This window comes from Malaclemys terrapin, chromosome 25 (genome assembly GCF_027887155.1).
Source record: "Malaclemys terrapin pileata isolate rMalTer1 chromosome 25, rMalTer1.hap1, whole genome shotgun sequence".
Classification (NCBI taxonomy): Eukaryota; Metazoa; Chordata; order Testudines; family Emydidae; genus Malaclemys; species Malaclemys terrapin.
Window position 1 is genome coordinate 3,645,763 of NC_071529.1, and position 15,017 is coordinate 3,660,779.

Below are 15,017 nucleotides of genomic sequence, written 5' to 3' on the forward strand. Positions count from 1 at the left end.
TTCTTTTTAAGAACCTGATTGATTTTTCCTTGTTTTAAGATCCAAGGGGTTTGGATCTTGATTCACCAGGAGTTGGTGGGAGGAAGGAGGGGGGATGGTTAATTTCTCCTTGTTTTAAAATCCAAGGGGTTTGGATCTGTATTCACCAGGGAATTGGTGAAGGTTTCTCAGGGCTTCCCAGGGAGGGAAAAATTGGGAAATGGTGGCAGCAGAACCAGAGCTAAGTTGGTAGTTAAGCTTAGAAGTTTTCATGCAGGCCCCTACATTTGTACCCTAAAGTTCAAAGTGGGGATCCAGCCTTGACATGAGGATTACAGAGCAAGATAAAGAACGGATGTTGCTTGAATGCCAGCAAACACCGGGACCATACACTGCCAGGCTTTGTCAGGCAATGATACCAGATTACTTGCTGCAAGCATGGCGTGGTCACGTGTCCTACCATGGAGGACGGAATAAGGCTGCACTGCCCAGAAACCTTGTGGCAAGGCTTTTGGGGTACCTCCAGGAGAGCTTCAAGGAGATGTCCCTGGAGGATTTCCGCTCCATCCCCAGACACTTTAACAGACTTTTCCAGTAGCTGAACTGACCGCGAATGCATCCCAAGTCCTCAGGGCAAAGTAATCATTAAAAAACTCTTGCTTTTAAAACAAGTTTTATATTTTAAAAGGTTAAACTCACCTGAGGTCCCTTCCATGGGGGTCATGGTCTTGGATACTGGCTTGGGAGGGTTGGGAGGGTACTTCAGTCAGGCTGAGAAAAAGATCCTGGCTGTTGGGGAGAACAGAGTGCTGGGTGCTCTCTGCAAGCTCGTCCTCCTCCTCTTCCTCTTCCCCATCCGCAGAATCCTCAGGTGTAGCTGATGAGACTATCCCCGACCCGGAATCCACGGTCACAGGTGGGGTAGTGGTGGCGGGCCCCCCCCTAGAATTGCATGCAGCTCGGCATAGAAGCGGCATGTCTGTGGCTCTGACCCGGAGCGACCGTTTGCCTCCTTTGTTTTTTGATAGGCTTGTCTGAGCTCCTTGACTTTCACGCGGCACTGATCTGAATCCCTATTGTGACCTCTCTCCATCATGCCCTTGGAGATTTTTTCAAAAGTTTTGGCATTTCGTCTTTTAGAACGAAGTTCTGCTAGCACTGAATCCTCTCCCCATATAGCGATCAGATCCAGTACCTCCCGTACGGTCCATGCTGGTGCTCTTTTTGATTATCGGCCTGCATGGTTACCTGTGCTGATGAGCTATCTGTGGTCACCTGTGCTCTCCACACTGGGCAAACAGGAAATGAAATTCAAATATTCACGGGGCTTTTCCTGTCTACCTGGCCAGTGCATCCGAGTTCAAATTGCTGTCCAGAGCGGTCACAATGGTGCACTGTGGGATAGCTCCCGGAGGCCAATACCATTGAATTGCGGCCACACTAACCCTAATTCGAAATGCTAAAATCGATTTTGGCACTACTCCGCTCGTCAGGGTGGAGTACAGAAATTGATTTAAAGAGCCCTTTATTTCGAATTAAATTAAATTGTGTGGACGGGTGCAGGGTTAATTCGATTTAAGGCTGCTAAATCCGAATTAAAGTCGTAGTGTAGACCAGGCCTTAGGGGGCTGCAGCCCCACAAGTCCCTGCCCATAGAACATAGGAACGGCCGGGCTGGGTCAGACCAAGGGTCCATCTGGCCCGTGTCCTGTCGGCCGACAGCGGCCAGTGCCGGGGGCCCCAGCGGGACTGAGCAGAACAGGGATCGTCCAGTGACCCGTCCCCTGTCGCCCATTCCCGGCCTCTGGCTAGCAGAGACGAGGGGCCCCCTCCCTGCCCAGTCTGGCTTGGGCAGCATGGCCGGCTTCCCCCGTGGGGCACAATGTGGGCAAAGAGCCACGGTGGAAGTAGGTAGGGAGGGAGGCTTGGAGCTGATCATCCATGTTTGCCTGGCCACACAGGTGCAGTTGGGAGGGGAGCAGCAGGGGCCGGCTGAAGCTTTTCCCCTGGGGCTGGAGGACTAACCCCAAGACTCGGCCATTGCTGTTCAGACCTGTGGTTTTACCAACGTTGTTTTGGTTAGATCAGCGGTTGTCAGCCGGGGGTCCGGGGCCGCGAGCCCTTTCAGGGGGGCCAGGGAGCCCCGCGGCTGAAACCTGGTGCCACGAGCCCCAGCGCTGAAGCCAGCAAACCTCCCCTGCCCCCAAGCCAGGAGCAGCAGGGATGCTGAAGCCGGGAGCCCCAAGGCCTCGCCCCCTAAAGCTGGGAGTTCCACCGGGAGCCCCCGTGCCTGCACACAGCCCCTAGCTACCCTCTCCCTGCACCCTGAGCCACCCCCTGCCTGCACACAGCCCCTAGCTACCCCCTCCGTGCACCCTGAGCTACTCCCCTTCCTGCACACAGCCCCTAGCTACCCCCTCCCTGCACCCTGAGCTACCCCCCTGCCACTACATGGCCCCTAGCTACCCCCTCCCTGCATCCTGAGCTACCCCCTGCCTGCACACAGCCCCTAGCTACCCCCTCCCTACACCCTGAGCTACTCCCCTGCCTGCACACAGCCCCTAGCTACCCGCTCCCTGCACCCTGAGCTACCCCCCTTCCTGCACACAGCCCCTAGTTACCCCCTCCCTACACCCTGAGCCACCCCCTGCCTGCACACAGCCCCTAGCTACCCTCTCCCTGCACCCTGAGATACCCCGCCGCCTGCACACAGCCCCTAGCTACCCCCTCCCTGCATCCTGAGCTACCCCCTGCCTGCACACAGCCCCTAGCTACCCCCTCCCTACACCCTGAGCTACTCCCCTGCCTGCACACAGCCCCTAGCTACCCGCTCCCTGCACCCTGAGCTACTCCCCTGCCTGCACACAGCCCCTAGCTACCCCCTCCCTGCACCCTGAGCTACCCCCTGCCTGCACACAGCCCCTAGCTACCCTCTCCCTGCAACCTGAGCTACCCACTGCCTGCACACAGCCCCTAGCTACCCCCTCCCTGCACCCTGAGCTACCCCCCGCGCCTGCACACAGCCCCTAGCTACCCTCTCCCTGCACCCTGAGCTACTCCCCTGCCTGCACACAGCCCCTAGCTACCCCCTCCCTGCACCCTGAACTACCCCCTGCCTGCACACAGCCCCTAGCTACCCCCTCCCTGCACCCTGAGCTACTCCCCTTCCTGCACACAGCCCCTAGCTACCCGCTCCCTGCACCCTGAGCTACTCCCCTTCCTGCACACAGCCCCTAGCTACCCCTCCCTGCACCCTGAGCTACTCCCCTTCCTGCACACAGCCCCTAGCTACCCCATCCCTGCACCCTGAACTACCCCCTGCCTGCACACAGCCCCTAGTTACCCCCTCCCTGCACCCTGAGCTACTCCCCTGCCTGCACACAGCCCCTAGCTACCCCCTCCCTACACCCTGAGCTACTCCCCTGCCTGCACACAGCCCCTAGCTACCCCCTCCCTGCACCCTGAGCTACTCCCCTGCCTGCACACAGCCCCTAGCTACCCCCTCCCTACACCCTGAGCTACTCCCCTGCCTGCACACAGCCCCTAGCTACCCTCTCCCTGCACCCTGAGCTACTCCCCTGCCTGCACACAGCCCCTAGCTACCCCCTCCCTGCACCCTGAGCTACCCCCTGCCTGCACACAGCCCCTAGCTACCCTCTCCCTTCACCCTGAGCTACCCCCTGCCTGCACACAGCCCCTAGCTACCCCCTCCCTGCACCCTGAGCTACTCCCCTTCCTGCACACAGCCCCTAGCTACCCGCTCCCTGCACCCTGAGCTACCCCCTGCCTGCACACAGCCCCTAGCTACCCTCTCCCTGCACCCTGAGCTACTCCCCTTCCTGCACACAGCCCCTAGCTACCCCTCCCTGCACCCTGAGCTACTCCCCTTCCTGCACACAGCCCCTAGCTACCCCATCCCTGCACCCTGAACTACCCCCTGCCTGCACACAGCCCCTAGTGTTAGCCAAATGGGCTCGTTTCCCCCTGGAGCTGCCCAATTACCCCAAGGAGGCACGGGAGTCTAGAAGACGGCTTCAAGTCCTTTATTGATCAGTCAGCTGAGCGGGTGTCCCCCTCGACTCATGCCAGAGGGAGGAACACACCTTACAAGCACAACTGGGCTTCTTTTATACAGAGAGACAAACAACTTAGCGTGTCTAAATTCTGCTAACCTATGCATTGTTTAAATTCAGTTCTAGTAGTAATCAGGATACATCTGTTTAGCTTCCCGTCCTTCACATTCCTTTCCCAGGGTCCGTTCAACCCCCTCCCCTTTGCCATATATCTTCTATACATCCTGTATACGTGCAGCTTCATGCATGGGAAACGACAGTGAGAACTGAGATAAGCATCTTTACTGGGATAACAAGCAGAAGCCGAGATAAACATGTTTTTCAGTTTTTGGGCCTAACAAGATTCCCCCCTAAAAAGCATTTTGAGAGCCTTATGGCCCCCAATCCTCAGCCTTCACCGGCTGGTATAGGGCCATCATTTGTTGGTGTATAATTTGATTAGCCATTCGTCGGACTAATGCAACTACACAGGGAGCTAAGCAAGCTAGGGTTAATAGGGTTGTAATAAAGAGTACAAAGAGAAGAAGGCCTTCTCGGAGCCATCCCAGTTGCGGTAACCAGGACGTGAACCAGTCCATATTCCACCCACCCCATGTTTGGACCGGGACATTGGCTAACTTCCTCATTTCTTTCGTTAGCTGTTTTACCGCCTTTCCATTATCATTTATTTGTAAACAGCAATTAGATTCGTTTAATTTTGCACAAATTCCCCCTTCTTCTGCCAGCAAATAATCAAGTACTAGATGGTGCTGGTAGAGCACATTCCTTATCTGAGTGGACTGATCGGCCAAAAGATCAAGAGCTGCAGCCGTCTGATTAGTTATTATTTCTAAGATGGCTTGCAGCCTAATTATCCGATTCAAGTTGTAAATGGGCTCCCTTGCCCCTGAGATCCACTCATTAGGATTCCATGTAGCTGGACCATAATGTTTTATAATTCTCTCAGGGGGCCACTCCTGAGCCCCCCATGTTTGGGAGCTTCCGGCGGTCAGGGTGGAATCCACGAACCGCCTTTCTCTAATTAAACCTTAATTCCCAATTTATTTCCCTGCATCTGGAGTAGTAGAAAGAACAAGGGTCTTATATATCCAACATAACATATTCCAGACCAATTTGGAGGCAATCTTCAGTAGGCATAGGACCCGCAGATCCAATAATGGCCCTTTAGAGCCCAGGTTCCATTAGCAAAGGGGCCATCCCAGGTTTCCTCATTCTCATCGTCCTCTAGATGGTCAAAATATAAAGGATTACCTGGCCTAAAGGTCCCCCCACCATTCCATCAGCTGAACTGCAATAATCACATCTCCACGCCCCAGCTCCTGCTTTCCAGACACAATCGCAGCCCCATTTTGGCTGATTGGTGCTAGACCAGAATTGTTTAAAACCCCATACTCGAGTTCCATTCTGATTCTGCCATGCCCATTGAAACCACCGTACCACGTGGTCCTTGCTAGTAGTATTGTCTAGCTGGCAACTCGTGAATAGGGCGTCAAAGAACCCATCCTGTCCTACCGCCCTGCAACCTTCGGCCGTAGGGTAGTATTGTTTGGAGCATTTCACCCAACTATTATTGGTGAGCCTCACATGGGTCTGGTTCCATTGCCCCTGATATTTAGAACAGTCATACAGATGACAATAAGGGTCCCAGCAATCAAACCCTGGGGATAGAGTCCAATCACACTTGCTTTCTCCCAAGTACACTCCCTCCCGCCTTGTCCGATTAAGGCAGAGAATACCCATTCCAGAAGAATACAGTCGCCAGGGGCTACTATCCTCAGTCCAAACCCCCGTTCCATCGTGGACTATACTTAAATTGCTGAGCCACCATTTGGGCTGTACAGGCTGGGCTACCCAAGGCCATTCATTTAATTCCCCTGGGCCTCCGCATACCCAACAGTTACTGAGGTTAATGGATTTTGCTATTGTCTCCCCCCAGCTGTAAAAACCTATTTTCCCAACCATAATAGTGGTGGAAGCACATAAACAAAGATATTAACAATAATTTCATTATCTTTTTCTAAACAGTCCCTTTAGTCCGTCTAAGTACTGATACTCCCAGGTGGAGTCTTCACCTGTGCCACCCCGGGCATCCGGAGCCGGGGCGGGCAGAGGGCTGGTGTCCTCTTCCGCTAGTTCAGTCTCCGGGTTAGGGTTCAGAAACCACTTTACCTGTGTATGGTGTGCCCATTTGTCACTCCCAAGAACTTTGACTGCAGCTTGGCTGATGAGCGAGACAGTGTGCGGGCCGTCCCACCGTGGTGTTAGGGGGTCACACTTCCACTTCTTGACGAGGACCTGATCACCGATCTGGAACGGGTACATGGGCTGGTCCAAGGGAAGGGCCTGAAAAGGCACCGCGTCGATGCAGCTGTAACAAAACAGATTGCAACCCAGAGACCTGTTTCCATAAGGAGTCCTTCCCCATTTCCCAGTTTACATCCTCCCGGAACCCCGGGATAATGGTGAAAGCTTAAGACCCTTACGTGGGGCCCTTTGAATGTGGGTAAGGGCGAGTGGTAACACATCAAGCCACTTTAAACTAGACTCTGTGCATAGTTTAGTGAGGGTATCCTTGAGAGTTCTATTCATTCTTTCCACCTGACCCGTGCTTTGCGGCCTCCAGGGTGTATGCAACTTCCATTGTATACCGAGTGCCTGGGACACCTGTTGCAAGACTTCAATACAGTCATGAGTGGGGCTGGTCTCATAGGAAACCCAAGGGTCAGGCAATAGGGTAGCTAGGTTGAGGGAGCTAACTGTCCTAAAGGTTAAGTTAGGGGCTAGCAAGGGCCCTACCTCATATCTGGTATGTCGACTGGGATTTAGATGCTTTTCCCCAGCGCCTGTCCCCAGTATTTGAGGCATCCCGTGGGGAACCACAACCTCAGTGTCCCCCCCAGGGTAAACTTTTCAGCCTCCTGTACAAGGAGAGCGGTTGCTGCAACGGCTCATAAGCAGGCAGGCCACCCCTTGGCGACAGGGTCCAAGACCTTCGAATAGTATCCAATGGGTCGCCAGGTTGGTCCTGACCTTTGGCACAGGACTCCAGCTGCCACCCCTCCTCTTTCATGAACGTATAAGGTGAATGGCTTCCGGGAATCTGGGAGGGCTAGAGCGGGAGGCTGAACCAAGCCTTCTTTAAGCTCTCGAAATGCTTTTTCCATTTCCCTGGTCCATTTCCAGTGGAGCAGACCTTCTTTAGTCAAAGACTCATATAGTGGTCTGGCTTTTCCCCCATAGTCAGGGATCCAGAGTCGACAGAAGCCAGTCAGTCCCAGAAAAGCCCTTAATTCTCGGGGGTTGAGGGGTTGAGGGCTGTTAAGTATAACCTGGATTCTTTCTTTACCCAAACTGCGACTCCCTTGGCAGAGGTGGTATCCAAGGAAGGTGACCTGCTGCTTAACCAACTGAGCTTTTTCCTTTGATACTTTATACCCCTGTACCCCAAGGTGATTGAGGAGCTCTACAGTTTGCTCCTTGCAGACTGTCTCTGTTTCAGTACTTAAGAGCAGATCATCGCAGTACTGAACTATGTTACATGCAGGATGGTTAGCCAGGAATGGGGCCAGGTCCCTTTTTAGCTGGCTGCCAAAAATCTCTGGTGCACAGGTGAGTCCTTGTGGGACAACGGTCCAAAGGTATTGAGCCCTGTAATGGGTGTCCGGATCCTCCCATTCAAAGGCAAACAGTCTCTGCTATTAACTTGTTAATTTGTCTTAGGTCCTGGACCAACCGATACTGCCCATTAGGCTTAGGCACCCCCATTATTGGAGTATTGTATGGGGACGTGTCTTCCTTTAACCACCTGCACTGCAAAAACTTTTGAATCAGGGGTTTTAACCCGATCCGAGTGGTTAGCTTAAGGGGGTATTGTCGAATTCAGACTGGGCTGCTTCCCTCCTTAAGGGAAATATGCACTGGTGTAGCATTCCTGGCTCGGGCCACGCCTCCTTCCTCCGCCCAGACCTTGGGATTTACACCCCCCTCCCAGCAGCTGGCTTCCAGGGAGTGATCTCTAGCATTTATGAGAGCCATCTGGTAATTAGAGGCTTGTTGCTTAGGGATTCTGACTTCCATTGTCCCGTTATCGAATGAGATCTCCGCCTGTAATTTAGTGAGGATATCTCGTCCAAGCAGCGCTATGGGGCAGGAGGGACTGCAAACAAACTGATGGGAAATTTGACGGTCCCCTATTTTTACTAGGAGAGGCAAAGTTTTTTTTTTCCAAAGCTGTAGTTTGTCCCTCTATCCCCTGGACTATGGCACGTCCCCGAGCTCTATCTCGGGGAGCCTTATTAAGGGGGAGCAAACTAAGAGTGGCCCCAGTATCAATAAGGGCTTCAATTGGGCGGCCCTCCACTTTAATTTTTACTGTGGGATCCAGGCTGGCAGCTTGTGCTGTCAGGAGGGGCCGCTGGGTTCCCCGACCCCCCTATGGGGAAGACTCCTCCCCCGAACGTCCTGTACTGTTGTAGAGGATGGGAAGGGACGGGGTTTTATCTTTACATTCCTTTCCCATGGCCTGTCACCGGGGACATTCATTCTTCCAGTGCCCCTCTTTCCTACAGATAGCGCACTGATTTCGACCCAGTCAGGGGCCCCGCCCCTACCCCGGTGGCCCTGGCCGTCCCTTAACTTTGTCCCCCCTTTCTTCATATCCTTTCCTTTGGGCCATGGCTAAAACGTGGGCCCCTTTCTTCCGAGAACGGGGGATTCTGTTGCTTCCAATTATATAGCTCACTAGTGGTAAAGGGAACATATACCATAGTGAGATTACCCTCAGGGGCTACAGTTTCCTGCAGTGGACACAAATAATTCTGTTGCAGGGGCCCTTGGAGTACCGGGCCACCCTTGCTCCTGGTGTGGTTAGACACCGGGGAGCTCAGAGAGATCGGAGGGGGCTCCCGTTTGGAAAAGTCCTGGTCGCTTGGCTCACCCCTTTCAGTTGAGCCATTATCCTCAGAGGAGGGGGTGGGGATTTCAATTGAGGATACCAGAGCCAGGAGGCCGGGATACAAAGGGGGAGGGGGCATAGGATCAGCGGCAGAGGGAATCACAGCCCGCAGACAAGATTTCTTAACAGGGAAACAGGGTTTCCTAACAGGGGCACGGGCCATTAAGGTTTTAATAGTTTGTGATCTACATTTTTGTAACCATGGGGGATGATTGGCCACAAGGTCCTGCCAAATATCTATATAGGGATATTGGTCCCAATGCCCATCCCAGGTCACAATGCTATGTACTGCTTGTACAACCCCTGGTTTGAGCGTCCCTCCCTCGGGCCATTCCACCCCGAATGTCATCCATTCAAGAGTACAGAATTTTACAAGCTTGTCTTTACATAATACAATTCCATAATTAGCCTGGCGTCTAAACGCCTTCCAGTTATGCAGCATACATCCCAGGGGTGTCCAGGAGAAGGTGCTTTGTCCGGACCCCATTATGCTTTACCCAGAGTTTTCCGAGACAGAGATATCAAGAGGGGGAAGAGGTATAGATCTAGTTCTAACTCAGATATCCACTGGGTCACGAGGTTCGGCTGACCCCCCTTGCAATCAAGATATCCTGGTCATCGGGTTTCCCCTTGCAGGAGTCTTGGGGCGGCTGAAGTCAGCTTAAGCCTCAGACCTGTCAGCAGCACTCATTCATCTTTCACACAGATCCTTTAATCAGTTACAATCTCGGTTTCCAACACACCATTAAGAGGAGAAACAAGATTACCCTTCCTATAGACAAGAGTAATCCCTGAGGTTGCTCCAAGTCCCAGTAATTGTTAAAAACGGCCCATGGACTTGTGGAGTTAGTTACGTTACTCATTGGCCGTTATTTGCTTACCCTTTAACCAAAAACACAACAACAAGACATTTACAAAGCTACAATAATGTTAACATACCTTCCCGTATACAGGCTGCCTAGGGGATTTCCACTGTCCAACCCACACCTCGGGGGCGTTATTCCTCTAACCCAGGAGGTAAACGCACTTACCGCCCGAAGTGGCCGCGTCCGGCAGTCAGACTTCCCCTCCTTCTGAAGCCGTCTTGCTTCCGTGTCCTTCAGAGTTCTCTTTAGAGAGGACACAGCCGCCCAGACCGATTGTGACGATCCGAGGCCCGAGCAAAGCAACAGCTCGAGGTGGCCACTCCTCGGAATCGCCCTCGGCCGTCGGTCAGTGCCCTCTACAGGGAGAGAAGTCCCGGCGGAGTCGCCATTTGTTAGCCAAATGGGCTCGTTTCCCCCTGGAGCTGCCCAATTACCCCAAGGAGGCACGGGAGTCTAGAAGACGGCTTCAAGTCCTTTATTGATCAGTCAGCTGAGCGGGTGTCCCCCTCGACTCATGCCAGAGGGAGGAACACACCTTACAAGCACAACTGGGCTTCTTTTATACAGAGAGACAAACAACTTAGCGTGTCTAAATTCTGCTAACCTATGCATTGTTTAAATTCAGTTCTAGTAGTAATCAGGATACATCTGTTTAGCTTCCCGTCCTTCACATTCCTTTCCCAGGGTCCGTTCAACCCCCTCCCCTTTGCCATATATCTTCTATACATCCTGTATACGTGCAGCTTCATGCATGGGAAACGACAGTGAGAACTGAGATAAGCATCTTTACTGGGATAACAAGCAGAAGCCGAGATAAACATGTTTTTCAGTTTTTGGGCCTAACACTAGCTACCCCCTCCCTGCACCCTGAGCTACTCCCCTGCCTGCACACAGCCCCTAGCTACCCCCTCCCTACACCCTGAGCTACTCCCCTGCCTGCACACAGCCCCTAGCTACCCCCTCCCTGCACCCTGAGCTACTCCCCTGCCTACACACAGCCCCTAGCTACCCCCTCCCTGCACCCTGAGCTACTCCCCTGCCTGCACACAGCCCCTAGCTACCCCCTCCCTACACCCTGAGCTACTCCCCTGCCTGCACACAGCCCCTAGCTACCCGCTCCCTGCACCCTGAGCTACTCCCCTGCCTGCACACAGCCCCTAGCAACCCCCTACCTGCACCCTGAGCTACTCCCCTTCCTGCACACAGCCCCTAGCTACCCCCTCCCTGCACCCTGAGCTACTCCCCCTCCTGCACACAGCCCCTAGCTACCCCCTCCCTGCACCCTGAGCTACCCCCTGCCTGCACACAGCCCCTAGCTACCCCCTCCCTGAACCCTGAGCTACCCCCTGCCTGCACACAGCCCCTAGCTACCCCCTCCCTGCACCCTGAGCTACCCCCCCCGCCTGCACACAGCCCCTAGCTACCCCCTCCGTGCACCCTGAGCTACCCCCTGCCTGCACACAGCCCCTAGCTACCCCCTCCCTGCACCCTGAGCTAGCCCCTCCCTGCATCCTGAGCTACTCCCCTGCCTGCACACAGCCCCTAGCTACCCCCTCCCTGCACCCTGAGCTACTCCCCTGCCTGCACACAGCCCCTAGCTACCCTCTCCCTGCACCCTGAGCTACCCCCTGCCTGCACACAGCCCCTAGCTACCCCTCCCTGCACCCTGAGCCACCCCCTGCCTGCACACAGCCCCTAGCAACCCCCTCCCTGCACCCTGAGCTACTCCCCTGCCTGCACACAGCCCCTAGCTACCCTCTCCCTGCACCCTGAGCCACCCCCTGCCTGCACACAGCCCCTAGCTACCCCCTCCCTGCACCCTGAGCTACCCCCTGCCTGCACACAGCCCCTAGCTACCCCCTCCCTGCACCCTGAGCTACCCCCTGCCTGCACACAGCCCCTAGCAACCCCCTCCCTGCACCCTGAGCTACCCCCTGCCTGCACACAACCCCTAGCAACCCCCTCCCTGCACCCTGAGCTACTCCCCTGCCTGCACACAGCCCCTAGCTACCCCCTCCCTGCACCCTGAGCTACCCCCTGCCTGCACACAGCCCCTAGCTACCCCCTCCCTGCACCCTGAGCTACCCCCTGCCTGCACACAGCCCCTAGCTACCCCCTCCCTGCACCCTGAGCTAGCCCCTCCCTGCATCCTGAGCTACTCCCCTGCCTGCACACAGCCCCTAGCTACCCCCTCCCTGCACCCTGAGCTACCCCCTGCCTGCACACAACCCCTAGCTACCCCCTCCCTGCACCCTGAGCTACCCCCTGCCTGCACACAGCCCCTAGCTACCCCCTCCCTACACCCTGAGCTAGCCCCTCCCTGCATCCTGAGCTACTCCCCTTCCTGCACACAGCCCCTAGCTACCCCCTCCCTGCACCCTGAACTACTGCCTCCCCGTACACAGCCCCTAGCTACCCCCTCCCTGCACCCTGAGCTACTCCCCTTCCTGCACACAGCCCCTAGCTACCCCCTCCCTGCACCCTGAGCCACCCCCTGCCTGCACACAGCCCCTAGCTACCCCCTCCCTGCACCCTGAGCTACCCCCTGCCTGCACACAGCCCCTAGCTACCCCCTCCCTACACCCTGAGCTACTCCCCTTCCTGCACACAGCCCCTAGCTACCTTCTCCCTGCACCCTGAGCTACTCCCCTTCCTGCACACAGCCCCTAGCTACCTCCTCCCTGCACCCTGAGCTACTCCCCTTCCTGCACACAGCCCCTAGATACCCCCTCCCTGCACCCTGAGCTACTCCCAGCCTGCACACAGCCCCTAGCTACCCCCTCTCTGCACCCTGAGCTACTCCCCTTCCTGCACACAGCCCCTAGCTACCCCCTCCCTGCACCCTGAGCTACCCCCTGCCTGCACACAGCCCCTAGCTACCCCCTCCCTGCACCCTGAGCTACTCCCCTTCCTGCACACAGCCCCTAGATACCCCCTCCCTGCACCCTGAGCTACTCCCAGCCTGCACACAGCCCCTAGCTACCCCCTCTCTGCACCCTGAGCTACTCCCCTTCCTGCACACAGCCCTTCGCTATCCCCTCCCCATACACACCTTAACTGATCACTCTCCTTATGTTGTATATGGTAACACCCATTGTTTCATGTCTCTGTGTATATCTCTCTCTTCCTACTGTATTTTCCACTACATGCATCCGATGAAGCGGGCTGTAGCCCACGAAAGCTTATGCTCAAATACATTTGTTAGTCTCTAAGGTTATATAGAAGAGACCCCATTAGGATCATGTCTTTTTATTGTGGCCAGGGAGTGTGAGCTCACACATTCACCCCGGATCATTGTTAGATCAGCTTTTGATGTGAACTGTAGTTCTCTGTCAGGGGACTGCAAACTGGTCTCCCACACGGCCTCCTGAGCGCAGCCCACGATCGAGGCGTACAGACAGTGTGGAGTGAGCCAAAGCAGGGAAGGGCTGCGTGTGGCCATGTGTCTGTGGGTGTCCAGCCAGGCCAATGGGGGGCTGTTAACTGGATGCTGTGCCCGGCAGTTGGGGTGAGTCCGGTTGAGGATCCTGAGCTGGGGCTTCTCCTGGCTATGTTGGGTTAGATAAAAGTCATGTTGTCTTCTTAAGTGTGTTGCTTATCCTTATTACTAACTCTTATCCCTGTGACACACGTCCTGCAGGGACCATTGGTCTTTGTGCCGAGGCGTGTGGCTGGGTTCCAGGACTCGGGACCCCTTCCCCAACTATAAGCATCCCCCCATCTGATGCTCTGTTCCACTTCAGACCCCAGAGCCCTCACTTTGCCTGGCGGGTGCCTTACCCACAAGCCACACGTGGGGAATTAGCGCAAGTGGTAGAGCTTGTGCTTTGCATGCAAGAGGTAGCAGGATTGATGCCCACATTCTCCAGCCACTCATCTGTTGTTTCTTCTCACTTCCTCCTGGCCACTGTGGTCCACCTGCCTGCCTCTTCTTTCTCCTGTGTTAGCTCTCTGTCATTAGCAGTAGGCAAAAGAGCAAAAGCCATCTCTCACTGTGCCTTAGGGTATGTCTACACTGCACGGTTGTCGACAAAACTTTTCTCTTTTGCGGGTACTTAAAAAAGCCCCCCGCGAAAGATAAACATTTTGCCGACGCAAGCGGCGGTGTGAACGCGGCTCTGTCGGCAGGAGCGCTCTCCTGCTGATAAAGCTTATGCCGCTCGCGGGGCTGGAAGTATTTTGTCGGCAAAAGTGCCAACAAAATACCGCAAAACAGCGTTCACACACACTGACTTCTAGAGACAAGACAGTGTTGACCCAGCCTTGTCGCTAAGAGCTGCGTGGTGTAGAGAAGCCCTTCGTGGGTCATAACTGAGAATAGTAAATTCAGGACAAAGTGCTGAGAAATGGGGCAGGCACCCCCAAAAAGCAGTGGTCATTCTCTGATAAGAGATACCAAACCAGCAACCAAAGTAAACTTCTCTTTCACCCCACTCGCTAACAAGAAGTCAGAAAAACAATCTCCTTAGGCATTCCAGTCCTTTTATTGCCACCGAAAACACTGAATTTACTGCTGAGTGGTTATTTGAAGCCAATTCCATCAAACAAAAGGGTTCTTCAGATCCTAAAGGACCAGCCACATACCTAGGTTGATATACAATACAGATCTTACAAGAATTGGAAGATTGGACAAATGAGCAGGGAGGAGTATAAAAATATTGCTCAGGCATGCAGGAGTGAAATCAGGAAGGCCAAATCACACTTGGAGTTGCAGCTAGCAAGAGATGTTAAGAGTAACAAGAAGGGTTTCTTCAGGTATGTTAGCAACAAGAAGAAAGTCAAGGAAAGTGTGGGCCCCTCACTGAATGTGGGCGGCAACCTAGTGACAGAGGATGTGGAAAAAGCTAATGTACTCAATGCTTTTTTTGCCTCTGTCTTCACAAAGAAGGTCATCTCCCAGACTGCTGCACTGCGCAGCACAGCATGGGGAGAAGGTGACCAGCCCTCTGTGGAGAAAGAAGTGGTTCAGGACTATTTAGAAAGGCTGGACGAGCACAAGTCCACGAGGCTGGATGTGCTGCATCCGAGGGTGCTAAAGGAGTTGGTGGCTGATTTGATTGCAGAGCCGTTGGCCATTATCTTTGAAAACTCATGGCGATCGGGGGAGGTCCTGGATGACTGGAAAAAGGCTAATGTAGTGCCCAT

The 15,017-nt window shown here is 54.5% G+C and overlaps 1 long non-coding RNA gene across 1 annotated transcript; it reads right to left on the reverse strand.

Annotated features, from left to right (window-relative positions):
- Positions 1–4,006: 4,006 nt before the first annotated feature.
- On the reverse strand, positions 4,007–10,710 carry LOC128829175 (uncharacterized). The gene is made up of 2 exons (XR_008443297.1): positions 10,038–10,710; positions 4,007–6,420 (listed from the first exon to the last, which is right to left on the reverse strand). It is a non-coding gene; the product is annotated as an uncharacterized LOC128829175 (long non-coding RNA).
- Between the last annotated feature and the right edge of the window lie 4,307 nt (positions 10,711–15,017).